Source organism: Protopterus annectens, chromosome 10.part0, assembly GCF_019279795.1.
Source record: "Protopterus annectens isolate FY-2018-M chromosome 10.part0, PAN1.0, whole genome shotgun sequence".
Taxonomy (NCBI): Eukaryota; Metazoa; Chordata; order Ceratodontiformes; family Protopteridae; genus Protopterus; species Protopterus annectens.
The window spans coordinates 409,523,653-409,542,840 of record NC_056744.1 but is presented as its reverse complement, the minus strand read 5'-3'; positions in this window follow the sequence as shown (position 1 = coordinate 409,542,840).

Genomic DNA, 19,188 nt, shown 5'->3' with positions numbered 1-19,188 from the left:
TGACACAGTCAATGTTGTGTAGTGATAGACAGGTGACAACTCTGACACAGTCAATGTTGTGTAGTGATAGACAAGTGAATTCCCATATGAAAGAGCAACAGATGTTGCAGAATGCAGCTGAAGAGAATACGTCACAGGAAGATGTTCAGGAGCTTTCCGTAGAATGTCTGCAGCAAACACAGCACAAAGAATGTGCTCTCAGTTTAGAATAAAATGACCTAAAGCAAGAGTTGCTTGATTTAATAGATATGGATAGACATATTAAGATCAATGAAAAAAGATTACAGAAAGTCAATACGACTCAAAATGTTAGAAGTCTTATAAAACAAATTAACACAGTAATTAAATATTACAAGAAATGTGTTTAATATAACAGAAGTAAATAGGTTATATTAATCTGCAGCTAAATTAATAACAGATAACGTCTTACAACAAAAATACAGGCCAATAAGGGAAAGGAATGGAAGAAATCAAATGCCATCATGGAAGTACTGAAAAGCGAAAACTATAAAGCAGTTAAGACAAGAAGTGTCACTGTTAGAAGAGTACAGAAGAGGGAACAGATCAGTAAAAAACAAATTACAAAGGTAGATGTGATAAAAGCATTGTGCAGAATCATAACAAGAAAGACACAAAGTAAAAAGCAAGAAATCCAGTTTATGTAAGACAGTCAGCACACAATGTTGACTAAGACTGGCTGGTTCAATGGCAGGAAACTGAATTTCTGTCTAGGATACTTCAGACCGGGGATCTGTTACCATCTAGGTGCCTAATAGCTAGACAAAGGAAGGGAGCCCCCAGTGGATGCTGGAAAGATTGCAGTATGCAAACAAATGGTGGAGGATGTAATTCAAGTCCTGGCATAATAAAATGCTGTGTAATTGTAAAAAGATGAAAAATTACAGGGAAAATGTCTCCGATATGCTGTATGACAGCAGAATCTTGAAGTTTGCAAGCCATGTGGGGGCAGCAACAATCATGAAGAAAAATAAGAGTTAGAATAAAGAAATAAGGTTCCAAGAGGGTTATTACAAATAAAGAATTTAAGGTACATGTAGAGACATTCGGTTTAACAGGTGTGAGGATGCAGTTATCAGGCTCATGTACAGGAGAATGTGATGTTGTCGAGAACTCAGATACCCCAACAAAATGTTAGCTAGGCAGTGCAATGCCAGAGAGAGCTATGCATGAGTACAGCACATTGTCGGCCAGAGAGAGTGGTCAGCAAGACTATAACCAGTCCTTCATAGTAACTCAAACCATTCAAAAGCAACTGGGCTTTGTGTGGTTCAGTGAAAGCATTAACTCAACACACAGGCAGGTGATATCTAGGCAGAATAATATCAGAATATTCAGAAAGTGCTTAAAGGTCTAGTGATAACAGAAAGGTGTTGCATACACCAGGGACTAGGGGCACAGAGACTCACATTGAAAGTGATAAAATGTTATGGGCCTTTAGCTGAACACAGCAAGAAAAAGGAAGCAACAGGTTTCCGAACAGTTCATTTAACTCATTCACACCTACAACGTAGATGATGCAATTTGCTGTTTTATGCCTGCAATGTTAGTTGTAAGAGTTGCCTTGCCACATTAAGTCTATAGAGCTTGAAAGATAAACCTCATACACAAATCCCTTAATATTTCAGTGTAACCTTATTGAATTAACTGCATCTATTGCCATGACGAAGTAGTTAAAACATGAAAAACAAACTATTTAACTGATCTAATAATTTTTTTTTATTTTACATTTGTTTACTAGCATAGTCCGACTGGGTTGATAGCCCGTTTTCAGCATAGGTCCAGGTAGAAAAGCTCCACAAAAAATTCAAACAGAAAAAATACAAATGAGAAATTTATTGAGAGACAGATAAAACAATACATAAGTATACATTTGTTACATACATTGAAACTATTACAATCTAAAGAGAAGGCAGGAGATGTATAAAATTGTGCAAAATTATTTACATGTAGTAACTGTTACAATTTAATAAAGTCGAAAGTTATATAATAATAATATTATAGATTGCGTTATCAACTGATATATACATTCAAGTAAAAACTATTGCCAATATGACTGCGTATAAGAACAGATAAGAGGTGAGTGTCATATAGGAAGAAAGAGAGATTTTTGGGTATTCAATGTGGGTGTACTCTAGCCAGGAGTAGTGCAGAAATTGTTTTACTTAATTAGTTTGAAAGATCTTTCTGATGTTTGCATTTTCTTCAACTCTGAGCTCTAGGCAATTGCTGTCCAGCCTATCAGAAGTCTGGAATGTGATACCACATTAAATGAGTGTTGGCAGGTTTTCACAAGTTAAAGTACTATGTCCAGACAAGAACCCATATAATCAAAATGGCTACAAAGAGTAAAAGGAATCTACAGGAAAGTATGCCAACAGATTTAAGACAGTGCCACTGAGAGACATAACTATGTGCATCTAGTAAGAAAGGAATGAGCAAGTGAGCATAAAAGTATTGGCAATACTCCTACAACTATAAATAATGTTCAATGATTTTGTTTTCTTTTAGGAAGAAGTTCCTTTGGAATAAGAAGTAATAAAACTCAGTCTAGAAGTAGATCTGGATTGAGGAGTTAACATAGGATTCTATTAAAGTGACTACATATTTGCCAGTCTTTGCATGAACCAATAGCATGACATTTACGTTCAGGTGCTGCAGGGGCAGATTATAGGCTCATAGGTAGGTATTTTTTATTACTTATATTTCATAGAATACATTGCAGGTGAAGCCTTCTGCATAACAATTTTGCCAACCTTTTCAGCGTGTCCATCTCCAAATCGCCAAAGATGTATGCTTTTCCAAAATAATCCTTTTAGAGAGACATGAGGAAACAGCTCTTAAAGAACAAGTGGTAGGCACATGAAGCAGCTTCCATGCAAAGGTGGTGTTGAAAAATAGTAACATAATTTAGAAATAAAGTACACAAACATCAACCAAGTCTTCCACAAAATGTTGCTATACATTGCCTATGTTACTGTGTCACTTCTGACTCCTATATTATTCTATTGTATATTGTTAAATGCTGTTATTAACTCTCTAAATAATTTCTTTATTATGTATATTGTTTTTGGAGCTTTTCTCCCCAGGCCTCCACTGAAAATGGGCTCATATCAGCCCAGTGGGCTTTCCTGGTTAACAAAAGCAAATAAATAAAATAAATAAATAAATAAACATAAATGAACATGATGTACTGGATATGTGAAGAAAACTGGAGATTAAATAAGGCTTAAAATTTCACTAGTAGCTTATATGGAGAATTACAGCTACAAACTGTTAAAGTGATGCTTCTTGTGGTCCAGTGTTTGAATTCCTCAGGTGACATTCATTTATTTATTAACATTTCTTTACTGGGAAAGTCCCACTGGATAACATTATCTGTTTTTTGTGGATTTGCCCACTGTGTGACTTTGAAGAGATGCTTTGCTCTGGTCAACAAACACATATACTACACAGGGACAAATGAGCATGCATTAAGGTATAAATTGTCATTTTTCGCTGTCTTTGTCTATGTCTGTAGAAATGTATTTAATTTAGTTATTTATTTATTGTATTTATTGTTTGCTGACTGAGCTTGTCCACTAGGCAATAATCCTCTTTTCAAGGGAGACCCAGCTTTCATACAAACTAGGGTAAATGTGGCCATGACACTGAGGAACTTCCCCTACACTTTGCAACCACTAAGTGGCAACAAAGGGCCATCACTAGTGGGTTCCTATTACGTGATCGAAGACGCATTCTGTCGAATGCGTCTTGATCAACCGTAAAAGAAGAAAAAAGCAAAGTAGCGAAGCAGCTTTTAAGTGAATTCTTTCCCTGGGAAAGAATTTGCTTGGCCACTTCCATTACTTTGCCATTTTTGGCACTGTAGTGCAATCTCGGAGTTGGTACATTTAAGTAAGGGGGTGGGGGGCACAGCCTTCCACTTTATGTACTGTTTTAAAGTTTTTTTTTGTTTTGTTCTTTTTTTCATTTGGAACGGTGATATTTTTCCCTTGGAAAAAATTGCTGTTCTGGGGTTTAGACATTGTAAGCTTTCGCTTACATGGGGTCAATTAATCATCATTCGCTTATTTAAGCATTCGATGATGTAATGTAGACCCATCACTAGTGCTTGGAGAATTCCAAGATGGTGGAAGGTGTAAACATTGTTGCTAGAGACATTTTGAAGAGAGAGAATCAGAGTGTGATGAAATCCTAGTTATGGAGTTAAAGAATAGAGGTCTGGATAAAGACGTGTCGGAGAATTTAATGAATTAAGGAGAAAAAAGATGAGGGAGAAGTCTTAAGTTGGATTACAGTGATGGATCTTGTGCTACAGGAGCAGTCAGGTAATGAAGCTAGTAACATGGTAGAAAAGTAGATTACAGGAGCTGAAAACACAAAGGCATGTTTGGCCAATGGAGTAATAAGCTTTAAGAATAGGTCTCTGCAGCTGGGAATGTGGCTAACAGAAATTACGTGAAGACAAAAGCATATGCAAGTGTTGTAAGCCGAGGAAAATGAAGCAGTGAGCAAAGTGAGGAAAGGTATTCACCAGGAGCAAAAGGGCAGCAGCTTCAGAGAAAAAAAGGCAGTGAAAACAATAAGAAGTGAAAACAGTTTTATTGTTGGCAGGTATGACATTATGGACAATATTGTATTAATATTAGGATTTACGTTAAGAGACACAAGAGATTTGACACATTTGGAGTTAGAAGTCTTTTGTGAAGTTACTTTTGAATTTTTTCTCAGGTGCAGAAAGGCGCATGGGTGAAACAGAAAAAAGAAATAACACATCACTTCAGAAACATTTTAGGCCAAATTCATATATGGTTACCACAAAGTGTATACTATGTGTGCACCTAGTGTAACCTTTCTGAGTGAACACACAGCACAAGTATTGTGGGAGGGCTGTTCTTGAAGTCAAAATGTGTACACAAAGTATACACTATGTGGTAACTTTTATGAATCTGGCCTTTTCTTTTTCAGACCTCTGGATTGGAGTTAAAAAGAACACTAAATGCACAGTTCAGGACTTCAGAAGTGGAGGACTTTGAACTTAATTTTTTCTGACACAATGTAATAAATTTCACGACATAAAGAAAAATGTATGATAACAGAAATGTATTGACATGGGGATGCAAAGTGTGGGTTAGACTGCATAATGGAAAATTACAGCATATTTCAAATGATATTATAGTAAATGTCAAAACAGCAGTTGTTGGGTATTGGGGCCAACTGAAGGCCTGCTTCTTTTGTGTGTTTGAAAAACATTTGGCTCAGAAATGTACAAAAAATAAAGATGTAGGCAATGTGGGGAGTAAGACTGTACTACTAGGAGCTGTAAACCTATTTGTAGGAAATGTAAAGAGTCTGACCATTTCTGGCTTGAATGTCTAGTAATGGAAAAGGAAAGGTATGTTAAAAAGAAATACATATTGAGAGGAAAAATACAATTGGTACAAAATAATGTTCCAGAAGAAAGTGAAATGTCCAATATAAATGAGGAAGAAAGTGACAGTAATGTGACTCAAGGTGGAGAAACAACAAGGGGAAAGACTAAACGGTAGGAGAGACTCAGGTACAAACAGAAAGCAAGTATAATGGGTAGGGAACTGGAGAAAAGGAAGATGGTGACAAAGAAATGGGAAAGAACGAGGGAAGAAAGAAATTAAATCTGTCTGAGTGGGGTGACAGAAACACAAAAATAAGAACAGGAGGAAAAAAGGATGCAGAAAAGGGGAAAGGAAGTATTTGGGTAGGTTAGGGCTAAATGATATGAGAGATTTAATGGCTGCTGAATGATGCAGGAAGAAAAAGATGGATGCGTTATTTTTACTAAATACAACGCATGTTAAAAAAAAAACTAAAGCTGTATGAAGAGAAGATTATACAGTCAGTAACAAATGAAATGTTCTGAGTTACAGGTATTAATAAGAAAATCTGAAGTAAAAACATTGGATCTAACAATGGTGATACCAAAGTAAAGGTGGAGGAGTGTCCATATTCACCAAGGATATTCACAACACCAGGCTAGTTGCCTAACACAATGCGTCTGCAATTCTCCAAGTGCAACTAACACTAGGTAAGACTGCAATCCAAATTATAGCTTGCTACAGATCCCCCACCATGCCCCAAGATTGTTTATACACCTTTCTAAACATACTGGAACATATTAAGATACAACTAAAAACCCTAATACTGGGTGATTTCAACTACCTTGCCATTAACTGGGAAAACTACTGGTGTACCAACACCTTTGCCCAATGGTTCTTGGAATTCATAAATTCCAATGCCCTGGATCAACTAATCCTTAGTCCCACCAGCGGCTCCAAAATCCTAGACCTGGTCTTTACCAACATGGGAAATCAATGCTCCACACCTATGGTCACCTCCTCTTTGGTCATGTCTGACCATAAGCTAATCACCCTTGACATCCACATCCCATCCCCACCCCACCCCCAGTAAGAAACCTCCATAAAAAAAAAAACTTCTCCAAAGCCAACTTCATGCTACTCAAGGCAGAAGTGAGAAACTTCATGACACCATGCAGATGGGAACTGAAAGTTCGACTGTTGAATCCTACACTAAGGCACTGTACGAGCACATACACTCATGCATGAATTGTGCCATCCCCAATGAACCAAGATGCTCTCCTCCAAAAAAAAGGAAGCCAGTCTGGTGGTCCCCTGCCATAAACAAACTTTACAACAAAAGGAAGAAACTGTTGCAGAAAAGAGGAAAATCCCAGGATGCAAGAAAACCCCTTACCAGCCTCAGTAGGAAGCTGAGATCCCTCATAAAATCCTCCAAATCTAGTTATGAAAATAAAATTGCCAAAGATTCCAAAGACAACCACAAGGCATTCTATAGATTTGTCAAGAATCTAAATGGCAATGCTCAGATCTGCTCTGAGTTACAACAGAATGGCATTAAATATACTGATCCCAAGGATATTGGCAATATCCTGGTAGATCGATTCAGTGCAAACTTCACCCCCCTCTCAACCCCTAAAGGGCCCATCTCAATACCAAAAGATTGCCAAATTCCAGTAATAATGGCCACACAGGTAAAAAACACACTCTCCAAAGCTAAGAATACAGCATCCATGGGACCAGCCAACATCCCAGGCTGTGTACTACATGAACTACAAAATGAACTGGCACCTCACCTAAGTGTCATGTTTAATCATAGCCTCACCTCAGGCTTCATGCCCACTGAGTGGAGCGCAGCTACAGTTATCCCACTCCACAAGGGGATCCACCTTGGATCCTGGGAACTACTGCCCTATCAGTCTGATGAGCCTGATCTGCAAGGCCATGGAATGTATTATCATGGAACTTATAAACAAAGACCTTCAAACACTGGACCCCACCCAGTTTGGGTTTGTGAAGGGCCGATCTTGTCTCCTGAACCTGATTGACTTCTTCAAATCAGTCTCCAGAGCTGTGGACAAAGGTAAGGTGGTCCACACAGCCTATCTGGACCTTGCCAAGGCCTTCGACACCATCCCCCACTCTGGAATCATAGATAAACTTATTAAGCTGGACATTAATTCCTACGTCACTCAATGGGTTGCAAACTGGCTTACTGACAGAACCCACACTGTGAAAGTAGCCGACTCCAAATCCAACTCCACACAATTGACAAGTGGACTACCTCAGGGTTTAGTCCTGGGACAATTCTTGTTTGGCATCTACTTCTCAGAAGTACAGGCCAACACTAAGGGACTCTGGCTAATAAAGTTTGCAGATGACTTCAAACTGGAAGCCATTATTGAATTCCCAAATAATGTGAATATTCTACAAAGGGGCCTTACAGAAACTGTTGCTTGGTGCCAGAGCCATGGGCTCAAGCTCAGTGCCAAGAAATGTATAGTTATCCATTTGGGAAAAAAAATGTACCCGTGAATTACCACATAGGTGGCAGTCCACTAAACACCAAAAGTGTGATAAGAGACTTAGGGACACAGGTGGACAGTGGTCTCACCTTCCATAACCACATCGCCACAACAGTCAGGAAATCCTTCTATGTGGCACATCTCGTCACTAAGGGCTATTCCTCCAGAAAAAAGGAGGTCATTGTCCCACTGTACTAATCCCTTATTAGACCCATTATTGAATACAACGTCCCATTTGGTATGTACCTCTCAAGACATCTGCAACAACTGGAAAGGCCGCAGAAATACCGCACTAAAAGAATCACAGGCCTAAAGCAGATGCCCTATGCTGACCATCTAAAAAAACTCCACCTATACTCTGTCACATATCGTCTACTCAGAGGCAATCTCTACATAACATACAAGACCATGTCAAACTCAGAGCTGTTGGACATGCTACACTTAAAGAAATTCCAATCCCTCAGAGCCATATGCTCCAGGGATCTAAACCTTGTCATCATATTGAACAAAACATGCTGGAGGGATAGTTTTCTGACCCAGAGACTCCCCAGACTCTGGAATAGACTGTCCATACATGTCAAGCAGAGTGCCTCTTTGTCCGTCTTCAAAAGGAACCTTGATGATTGGATGGGATAGGAAATTCACCCCGAGGATCACATCAGTCACCCTGTTAGACAGGGATTCAGTGAAGTAAATACTGTGGGAAGAAATAGCCAGGGAATTGTTATGGCTAGGCTTGTATAGGCCCTAGGGTCGATAGCCTAGTACCAACCTATGAACCTATATGTGACTTGAGAAAAAAAATTAAAATTGTGTGAGGCTAATAGTAATATATTTATAGAAAAATATGATGGAAAAAATGTTTGAAGTACTAAAACATTGTGATTGTAAACATGTCAGTATAAATCTCTGTAAGGTAATAAAAGAAAAAGGGAAAATAAATCAAATTGAAATGTGATGAAGAAGTGATACAATGTGGAAACCTGAAGTTAGGAAAAAGAAAAAACTGGAAATCAAAAGTGGATTTTTTGAAACAGAGATATATTATATTATATTATATATACAGTTGACATGAAAGAATAGTTAGGTGGGGTAGAAGGAGTAGATTTTGGGAGGCCATAGAGCAATATAGGGTGTGTTAGGTGATAATGAACAAATCATAAAAGAAGGTAAAGAAACACAACTTTTTAAATTTTATTTATTTATCCATTGTTGACTGGGTTAGTCCACTGGGCTAGTAGATTCTTTTCAGGGGAAACCCAAGGTGATATTTATACTACAGTTAACATGGAATGTAAGTAAAAAAAAAGAAATTAAAGAGAAAGGTAATAGACTATGGAAGGAACATATGAAAACTGGACAAAATGCTAGGTAGTATTTAAAAAGAAATATGAAAAAAGACTTTTTGAAAATAGAGAGAATGTTAAAAAAGAGATAAAATGAAATATGAAAACACGATAAAAGATTTTAAGAATGATATGGATGAAAGAAATAAAAGAGTAAGAGAAATAGAAAAGAACTTGTATGATAAAAGTTAAGAAAGCATTAAGACAATGTTGTATATTCAGAAATATTTTAAAGGGAGAAAAGGAAGAATTTTTACCTGTTTTAAGAAAGAAGGGGAAAGAAGGGAGGATAAGACGGATGGAATATTAAATGAAAAGGGTAGTAAAATGTGAACAAGAAGAAATTATGGAGGTAGAAGAACTATTTGTAGAAACAATGTATAGAAAGGAAGAAGTTGAAAGTTTGAGGTTTGCTTGTGCTAAATGTATTAACAGTACACCCTGCTTAAATAAAAATAAATTTATATTTATTATTGTAACTGAATTACATGGATATGTTGTATATGTTAGAATGTATATATTTTAATAGAGCATACTGTCACAGCAGAGATTAACTTTAAGAAAAATAAGGGAAATGGAAATGACCAGTTAAACGATTAAAATGGCACCCACAGTGCTGAATAGAACTGGAGACAATAGATCTGGGAAAGAGCCTTTGTTCATTAGCTCAATGAAAAAAAGGGATGCCCCAGGCACTGCCATGAATATTTGAATGTATTATGTGGCTGTCTGTGCTAAATTCCTACCTCAGTTCCAAAGGGGAGTATTGTGTGAACCTAAATTGTGTGAGGCTAATAGTAATATATTTATAGAAAATTATGATGGAAAAAATGTTTGAAGTACTAAAAAATTGTGATTGTAAACATGTCAGTATAAATCTCTGTAAGGTAATAAAAGAAAAAGGGAAAATAAATCAAATTGAAATGTGATGATGAAGTGATACAATGTGGAAACCTAAAGTTAGGAAAAAGAAAAAACTGGAAATCAAAAGTGGATTTTTTGAAACAGAGATATATTATATTATATATACAGTTGACATGAAAGAATAGTTAGGTGTGGTAGAAGGAGTAGATTTTGGAAGGCCATAGAGCAATATAGGGTGTGTTAGGTGATAGTGAACAAATCATAAAAGAAGGTAAAGAAACACAACTTTTTAAATTTTATTTATTTATCCATTGTTGACTGGGTTAGTCCACTGGGCTAGTAGATTATTTTCAGGGGAAACCCAAGGTGATATTTATACTACAGTTAACATGGAATGTAAGTAATAAAAAAAAGAAATGAAAGAGAAAGGTAATAGACTATGGAAGGAACATATGAAAATTAGAGTATTATATGAAAATTGGACAACATGCTAGGTAGTATTTAAAAAGAAATATGAAAAAAGACTTTTTGAAAATAGAGAGAATGTTAAAAAAGAGATAAAATGAAATATGAAAACACGATAAAAGATTTTAAGAAAGATATGGATGAAAGAAATAAAAGAGTAAGAGAAATAGAAAAGAACTTGTATGATAAAAGTTAAGAAAGCATTAAGACAATGTTGCATATTCAGAAATATTTTAAAGGGAGAAAAGGAAGAATTTTTACCTGATTTAAGAAAGAAGGGGAAAGAAGGGAGGATAGGATGGATGGAATATTAAATGAAAAGGGGTAGTAAAATGTGAACAAGAAGAAATTATGGAGGTAGAAGAACTATTTGTAGAAACAATGTATAGAAAGGAAGAAGTTGAAAGTTTGAGGTTTGCTTGTGCTAAATGTATTAACAGTACACCCTGCTTAAATAAAAATAAATTTATATTTATTATTGTAACTGAATTACATGGATATGTTGTATATGTTAGAATGTATATATTTTAATAGAGCATACTGTCACAGCAGAGGTTAACTTTAAGAAAAATAAGGGAAATGGAAATGACCAGTTAAACGATTAAAACGGCACCCCACAGTGCTGAATAGAACTGGAGACAATAGATCTGGGAAAGAGCCTTTGTTCATTAGCTCAATGAAAAAAAGGGATGCCCCAGGCACTGCCATGAATATTTGGATGTATAATGTGGCTGTCTGTGCTAAATTCCTACCTCAGTTCCAAAGGGGAGTACTGTGTGAACCTATGACAAGCTATAGTCAGGTGACCAGATGAAATCATTCTGCCAGCCCTCTTGGAAGTTATATTTTAGATATTACAAAGAGAAATCTCAGAGTATTGAGTATTCAGTTTTGGGAACCCTGACCAGAAAGACCCTCACCCACAGCATCTTTCTTTGCAGTAGTAAGTATCTTAATTAGGAGACAGTAATTCTTTTAGATTCAGTCAGCAATATAGTGAAGCTTAGTTTAGATATTGTTTTTCTTTATTTATCTGACTCTGGCCATCAATGTTCTTTTCAATATTTCCTGTGATCTGAAATCTGTGGTTTACTGTAAATATATATTCAAAGTTTTCATTGTTGCTTTATTATTTATTATTAAATATATTTAAAACTTTTATTGTGGCTGGTCCTCGTGGAAAGTATCTAACCTTTGAGAGTACTTATATTTATTTGGTGACACTGTGCAGGCAACTCCAGAAGGCTTAGCCACCTTGGTCAAATACTATCATTTGTATTAGTATTAATATTACACATCCTTTGTAATGGCCTTATAGTACTTACTGGTGGCAGTGAATCTACCTTATAGTCTGGGCAAAGTTGGCAGAGTGGGTAATCTATGCCAGCCTTTCCCATGTGTGTATGTGTGTGAAAATTACATCTCTCAGAGTGTACATGTCAGCTACTTGGGGCAGGGACATGCATCACTGGGTTCACAGAGAGGGTGCTGGAGGACTTGGCTTGGACACTCAGCTGAGACCTAACCCTATAGCTGTACCAGTGGGAAGCCTTATTTGGTACCTGGAGGGAGACAGATATAGAGGCATCCCTGGTTGAGTGTGGTCCCTGTGTGCTCTTATGGGAAATTGTATTTGATGCAGAGAGGTCTGTATCTGGAAAAATGAAGTGTATCCATTTGTAATCCAAGTGCACGTCCCTCTCCAGTGTCAGTATTCAGGATTCAAGCTCCTTGATTGCTGGCCCAGTGTGGGAATGTTACATACTGGTGGCAGTGATGAGCATCACAAATTGTAAAACAAAAATAGGAATGATGAAGATGTGTTGGCTGAAATAAAACAATGGCTGTGGAATAAAGGATGGGGAGATAGAATGAAAGATGTTAAAGTTTGTCAAGTTGAAGATGTGAAATATAGAAAACATTATAAATGTAATTAATGTAAGCAGAATGGAAGGGGTGTGATGTATTAAGATATATATATAAATAAAGCAACCTGTACCCTTTTTTCAGTAAGTACCATGGGATCTTTTACATTCACTTGAACTACTACCAATTCGGGCAGATGGGACAGTGGTTTCACATCTCATCTGAAGGATGACATACTCAAGAGTGCAGGCTACACTGAAATCATGACATGGGAATCAAACCCACAGCCTTTTGATCTTCCAGCCCTAATGGCAAATTTTCTACCTGTTGAGCTACTGACATTGTTAGATGCAGCTTTTATCAGCTACTCAAACAATAGAGTAGTAACAAGAAGAAAACAATGGAAAATCAATTTTGTACTGGCATCAAATATAAAAAAAAAACTCGGGTGGCCAAAACTGGAACATTAAAAATATTACTAATGAGTTCAAGGTTGAATAAACACCAGAAAGCTTGAGGTATTTTTCACCATTGAAATAACAATCAGATAATATCAGTGTTGTTTTTACTGCTGTTTATTGTTGTGACTAGGCAATGCCAGTGACATTTTCCAGCAGTGTTGATGCTGGTGTGAAGCAGTAACTGCATTACTTATTTTTTAAAGCAATGCTGTTTGGTATATGCCAGTACAAACCCCGGGCCAGGATTGTTGTAAACTCTACTGAAGCTTTTGGATCACTGTTTGGTGACAGTCATCTTTTAGTTGTTCAGCATGTTGTGGTAGCTTAGTTGGTGGTCTCATGTTGTAGCAGCTTAGTTGGTGGTCTCTCTGACATTTACAACAGTTCTTTACTAATGATTGTGCTTTTGTTTTATGACAAGAGCAGACTGGTTTACTTAAGAAATTTCCTGATTTTATATATATGTGTGTGTATGTGTGTGTGTGTGTGTGTGTGTGTGTGTGTGTGTGTGTGTGTGTGTGTGTGTGTGTGTGTGTGTGTGTGTGTGTGTGTGCATACATAATATGCCTCCTTCTTGAATATCCTATATGGCAATACTATCTATGTGATGGTTATATCATTGTAACTTTTAGAAGTAGACTTTCTGAAGGGATTGCATAAAATGGTAAACACAGATAATATATAAACTGAGACTTTCCAGTTGCATGATTTACATATATTTTTGACTGCTGTTTACTTAAAACCATGTATACTTGTTCATTAGCTGTTAATGAGTTTGGGTGTTGGCAACTTGAACAGTCTGATGAGGCATTAAGACATTACTAAGCAAGCAATAATGCCTGACAGGGTGTGTGTTAATGTGAAAAAAAATATAAAAAAAAAACAGAGAAACTAGTGGTCTTAAAACTTCATTGATGAGCTCAGTCACAATCATTTCCCAAAATCATGAAACTCACATAGTGTTCCAAAGCAGCAAGCCTGTATTCTTCATAGACAAGTGATCCTCTGTAACAAAAAAATCTGAAATATTTTTTTAACAATGTTAAACATATCTTTTATATACTTAGAAGTAGGTGTGGAAAACATACATATTGTTTAATTTTAAACCACCCTGTTCATGGCAAACAATATAAACAGGGCCATAAAAGTACATTTTAGAATGGCAAGTACCCACACCCACACACTACTACTGATTAGATGAAACTAAATTCTAGTTAAGGAAAATGCTACCTATCTGTTTGCCAGCTACATTCCAAAATCAGGTATTAAGAAAAGCATAACATAGATATAAAAAGAATTTTAACTTAACTCACATTCAGCTAAGTAAAGTAATAAAGCCTTCAACAGGTCTGTGACAAAAACTAAAATCAAGAAAATCACATAGTACCATAAACATAATCAAACTAGAACACTACAAATATAAAAATACATCTGTCTAATAATATCTAGTAAATATCCATTCATGTGTATTAGTATGCACAAAAAGAGTTATGTACAACTCAGAAAAAAATGTCAGTGGTTTGCAAAAAAAAAAAAAAAAGTGTCATGACGGTTTTCAGGTTTACAGCCCCAAAATAAGCTTATACAATGGAAACTAGCAGAAAACCACACAAAAATACAGAAAACAGCGGATGAAGTAAACTAGTAATGTATAAACATGTGCAGGTATGTGCATGAGTGTGCAAGAGGGTCCACCAGTATGGTAAATAGTGGAATTATACCAATACTACATGGTAATAATGGCATGAAAAAACCTTGGTGTGATGCAATAAACCTAATAAAACCAGAACTGAGGTTAAAATAACTAAACACACACACACACACACACACACACACACACACACACACACACACACACACACACACACACACACACACACACATATATACAGTGGATGTAAAAAGTTTACACACCCCTGTTAAAATGCCAGTTTTTTATGATATAAAAAAATAAAGCATTTCAAAAGTTTTCCCACCTTTAATGTGACCTATAACCTGTACAATTCAAATGAAAAACAAACAAATCTGTTAGGGGAAAAATATAAAAAAAATGTACAATATGCTGGTTGCATAAGTGTGCACACTCTTAAACTAATACTTTGTTGTGTGCGCACACCCTTAAACTAATACTTTGTTGAAGTACCTTTTGATTTAATTACAGCATTCAGTCTTCTACACACCTGCCATCAATTAAAGAGACTCTGATTAACCCCAAATAAAGTTCAGCTGTCCTAGTAGGATTTTCCTGACATTTACTCAGTTGCCTGCTACAGCCAAAGTCATGGTTTGCAGAGAGCTTACACAGCATTAAGGGGATCTCACTGTTGAAAGGTGTCAGTCAGGAGAAGGGTACAAAATAATTTCCACAGCATTGGATATACCATGGAACACAGTGAAGACAGTCAGCAAAATGTGGAGAAAATATGTGATAACAGTGAAATTACAAAGAACTGGATGTCCCTCCAAAATTGGTAAAAAGACAAGACAAAACCTGGTCAGGGAGGCTGCCAAGAGACCTACAGCAACAATGAAGGAGCTGCAGGAATTTCTGGCAAGTACTGGTTGTGTACTACATGCAACAACAATCTTCTGTATTCTCCATATGTCAGTACTATGGGGTAGGGTTGCAAGACAGAAGCCTCTTCTTACACAGAAAAACATCCATGCCCAGCTAAAATTTGCAAAACAATACATCAAGTCTCCCAAAAGCATGCGGGAAAATGTGTTATGGTCTGATGAGACCAAGGTTGAACTTTTTGGCTACAATTCCAAAAGATACATTTGGTGCAAAAACAACACTTCTCATCACCAAAAGATCACCATCCCCACAGTGAAGCATGGTGTTGGCAGTATCGTATTTTGGGGTTGCTTTTCTTCAGCTGGAACTGGGGCTTTAGTCAAGGTGGAGGGAATTATGAACAGTTCCAAATACCAGTCACTTTTGGCCCAAAACCTTCAGGCGTCTGCTAGAAAGATGATGATGAAGAGGAATTTCATGTTTTACCACGACAATGACCCCAAGCATACATCCAAATCAACAAAAGAATGGCTTCACCAGAAGAAAATTAAAGTTTTAGAATGCCCCAGCCAGAGCCAAGACCTAAACCCAATAGAAAATCTGTGGGGTGACTTGAAGAGGGCAGTGCACAAGAGATGCCCTCGCAATCTGACAGATTTGGAGCACTTTTGCACGTAAGAGTGGGTAATTATTGCCAAGTGAAGATGTGCTATGCTGATAGACTCCTACCCAAGAAGACTGAATGATGTAATTAAATCAAAAGGTGCTTCAACAAAGTATTAGTTTAAGGGTGTGCACACACAACAAAGTATTAGTTTAAGGGTGTGCACACTTATGCAACCAGCATATTTTACGTTTTTTATTTTTTATATTTTTTTCTCCTAACAGATTTAGGTTAGTTGTTCCATGGCATTTGAGTTGTTTTCAATTGAATTGTGCAGGTTATAGGTCACATTAAAAGTGGGAAAAGTTTTGAAATGATTTATTGTGGCCTCCTTTTTTATATCACAAAAACTTGGCATTTTAACAGGGGTGTGTAAACTTTTTATATCCACTGTATCTAAACATATATATATATATATATATATATATATATATATATATATATATATATATATATATATTCTACACATCAATTGTATTATTATTTAGTATACTTTTAGTAGATAAAATATTATTCAAAAAAATCCATAAAAGTCTTTACAGATTGTGTGACAACTTATGTAAATTCAACACATGCTTAATAGAGCAATAGTAGTTAAGTCCTGGTTTTCTGAAGCATTTCATTTCAACTGCCAGAATAGTTCTTTTTTTTCTCCAACACACCATTGACATCCCCTTCAAGCTCATTCATCTCCACACAGTACAGAAATTTATCATTCTCAGGTAGGAGACTGAAGCCATCTACTTTAAGGCTCTTACATGGGTACCCAATTACACTTAGTAAAATTAATACTTATACAAATGGTAGTTTTAACCAAGCAGCAAGACTTTCTGGATGGTGGCGCCACAATGCCACTAAATAAATGCAAGTACTCTCAAAGGTTAAATATTTTCTAAAAGACCAACCACAATGAAAGGTTTAGATATATTTAATAAGTAACAAAAAAACATGAAAATACTGAATATCTATTTACAATATACACCACTGTTTTAATCACAGAAAATATTAAAAAAAACACAGATGGAAAGACTCAGATACAGAAAAATAACATTTAGCTAATATCACTATATTTTTCTAACTAACTGAAGAATTACTGTAACCTAGTTACTTACTAAAGCAAGGAAAGATGAAAGTGGATGGGTGTCTTTGTCAGGTCCCAAAAGCAGACTGCACTTATCACATCTCCCACTAGTACTCAAATACAATTTTAGTACTGGCTACAGAATGACATTATATCTGGTCCATTGACTCTGGTTCCCACACTACTCCCTCACTAGAAACTGAACCAGGATGTGGCACTGATGTATCACAATACACACATAGATCTTTAGGTAAGGTTTATTACAGCATCTGGAAATTGTAAAACAATTCCATCACTTCCACTCTTCCTGCAGAGACTAACAAGCTATTCTCTGGCAGCATTCAGACTTGTGAGATAAGATATTTATAGCCTAAACTAAGTAATTTAATTTCATGCTATTTTTCTAAAGGTTAGCTGAGCTGAGCTTAACCCCTTCCCTTCCAGTATCCTCTGTTAAACTATATATCATTTCATCAGTTATAACAATAAAATCTGACTTACATGTATATTTCTTTTCTGTCCAGCATGACCCACTGTTCATACATTTTTAACACAAGCAACTTTACAGATACATTTTACCACAAGCATCTGTACAAATCAGGTTGATATTCAAATGGCATATAATTCTTTACAAAAATCCAGCTGGCTGTGCTGGCATATGCTACACATGCACTGCCTTACTCTCCCTGGCACAGTTGTCACTACCTCACATCATCAATATATGTATGGTTCTTCAGACTGAAAAAACATGCTCTAGTTTGAAAATTCTAGTTATGACTCACATGGAGGGTAAATGTATATAGTATAAATTCTACGATAATGGGCTCAGAAAACAAGCAATCCTCATCGTATGATTAGTGTCCCATGGAAGGGTTTTAATGTACAGCTATCATCTGCTGAATAATGGGATCGCCTAATCTGGCAAGAAATGATGGTGCAGATATTGAAATTGTCTTCAAGAGCTGCCATTATTTTTCCCTGTATTAAAAGAGGATCTTGCATGGTTAGCAAATAAAAAACAAATACAGAAATTAATACAATGAACAAAACACTTTAACAGATAGACCATTGGGCTCAGTCCAGAACTAAGGAAGAATGAGCCATAGGGGTTTAATTTAGCATGGATGGTGTCTGGCTATTGCCCACACTGTGAAATTAATGGAAAAGCCATTAGCACTGCCACCTATCCATATTTTCTGGACTATCCGGAAATCAAACCGATTGTCTGGTAGTCTGGAAAACACTGTACAAATTCTAATATTCTGTTTAAAAAAACAGACAAAGTTTATTAAATCTGCAGATTTAGTACCCTTTTTTTTATAAAAAAAAAAAGCATAGTAAATTGGCAGAAAAAGGCATCTCAAACAGGAAAAAGAAGGAATTCCTCCTCATCTGATGTGACAATGACATCACAGAATGGGCAGAAAGTGGGCGGGGAGAGGGGAGGAGATGTCAGGGTTATGGGAGATGCCAGGGTGTGGCCCTGGTCTGGTTTTCACCACAGCAAAGGATGGCAACCCTAGGAGCCATTGATTTTCGAATCTGAGTAACTAAAGAATATTGCTACACCAAAATGTGCAACTGAGGATAAGCCCACTAGTAAGGCAGTAGAAAACATCAGGCTAACCAGCCACAAGCAAAAGCAAATGGCTAAAAATGATAAATGTTCACAATACACAGCATATGGAACAAGACTAAACAATTAGAAGCATTTGCAAAATACTGTAATTCAGATATACTAGTCATTACTGAAACCTGGCCGAAGGGACACATAAAAAGCTGACTTTAATCCAGAAGATATAATATGTACAGACAAGCTGTATTGCATAAAGGAGAAAGTGGAATAACAAGTGTCCTTGGAAAGAACAAATAATGTAATGACAATAATAAAATAGTAAACTGATAATTGCATCCAGCATTGCCTTGCCAATTTATGGCTAATTACCTTGTTGGCTATTGGACCATGTTCCATTGAAGGTAAGGTGGCCTTTTCACTAATTCTGAAAACAGAGCGCCGATGGCG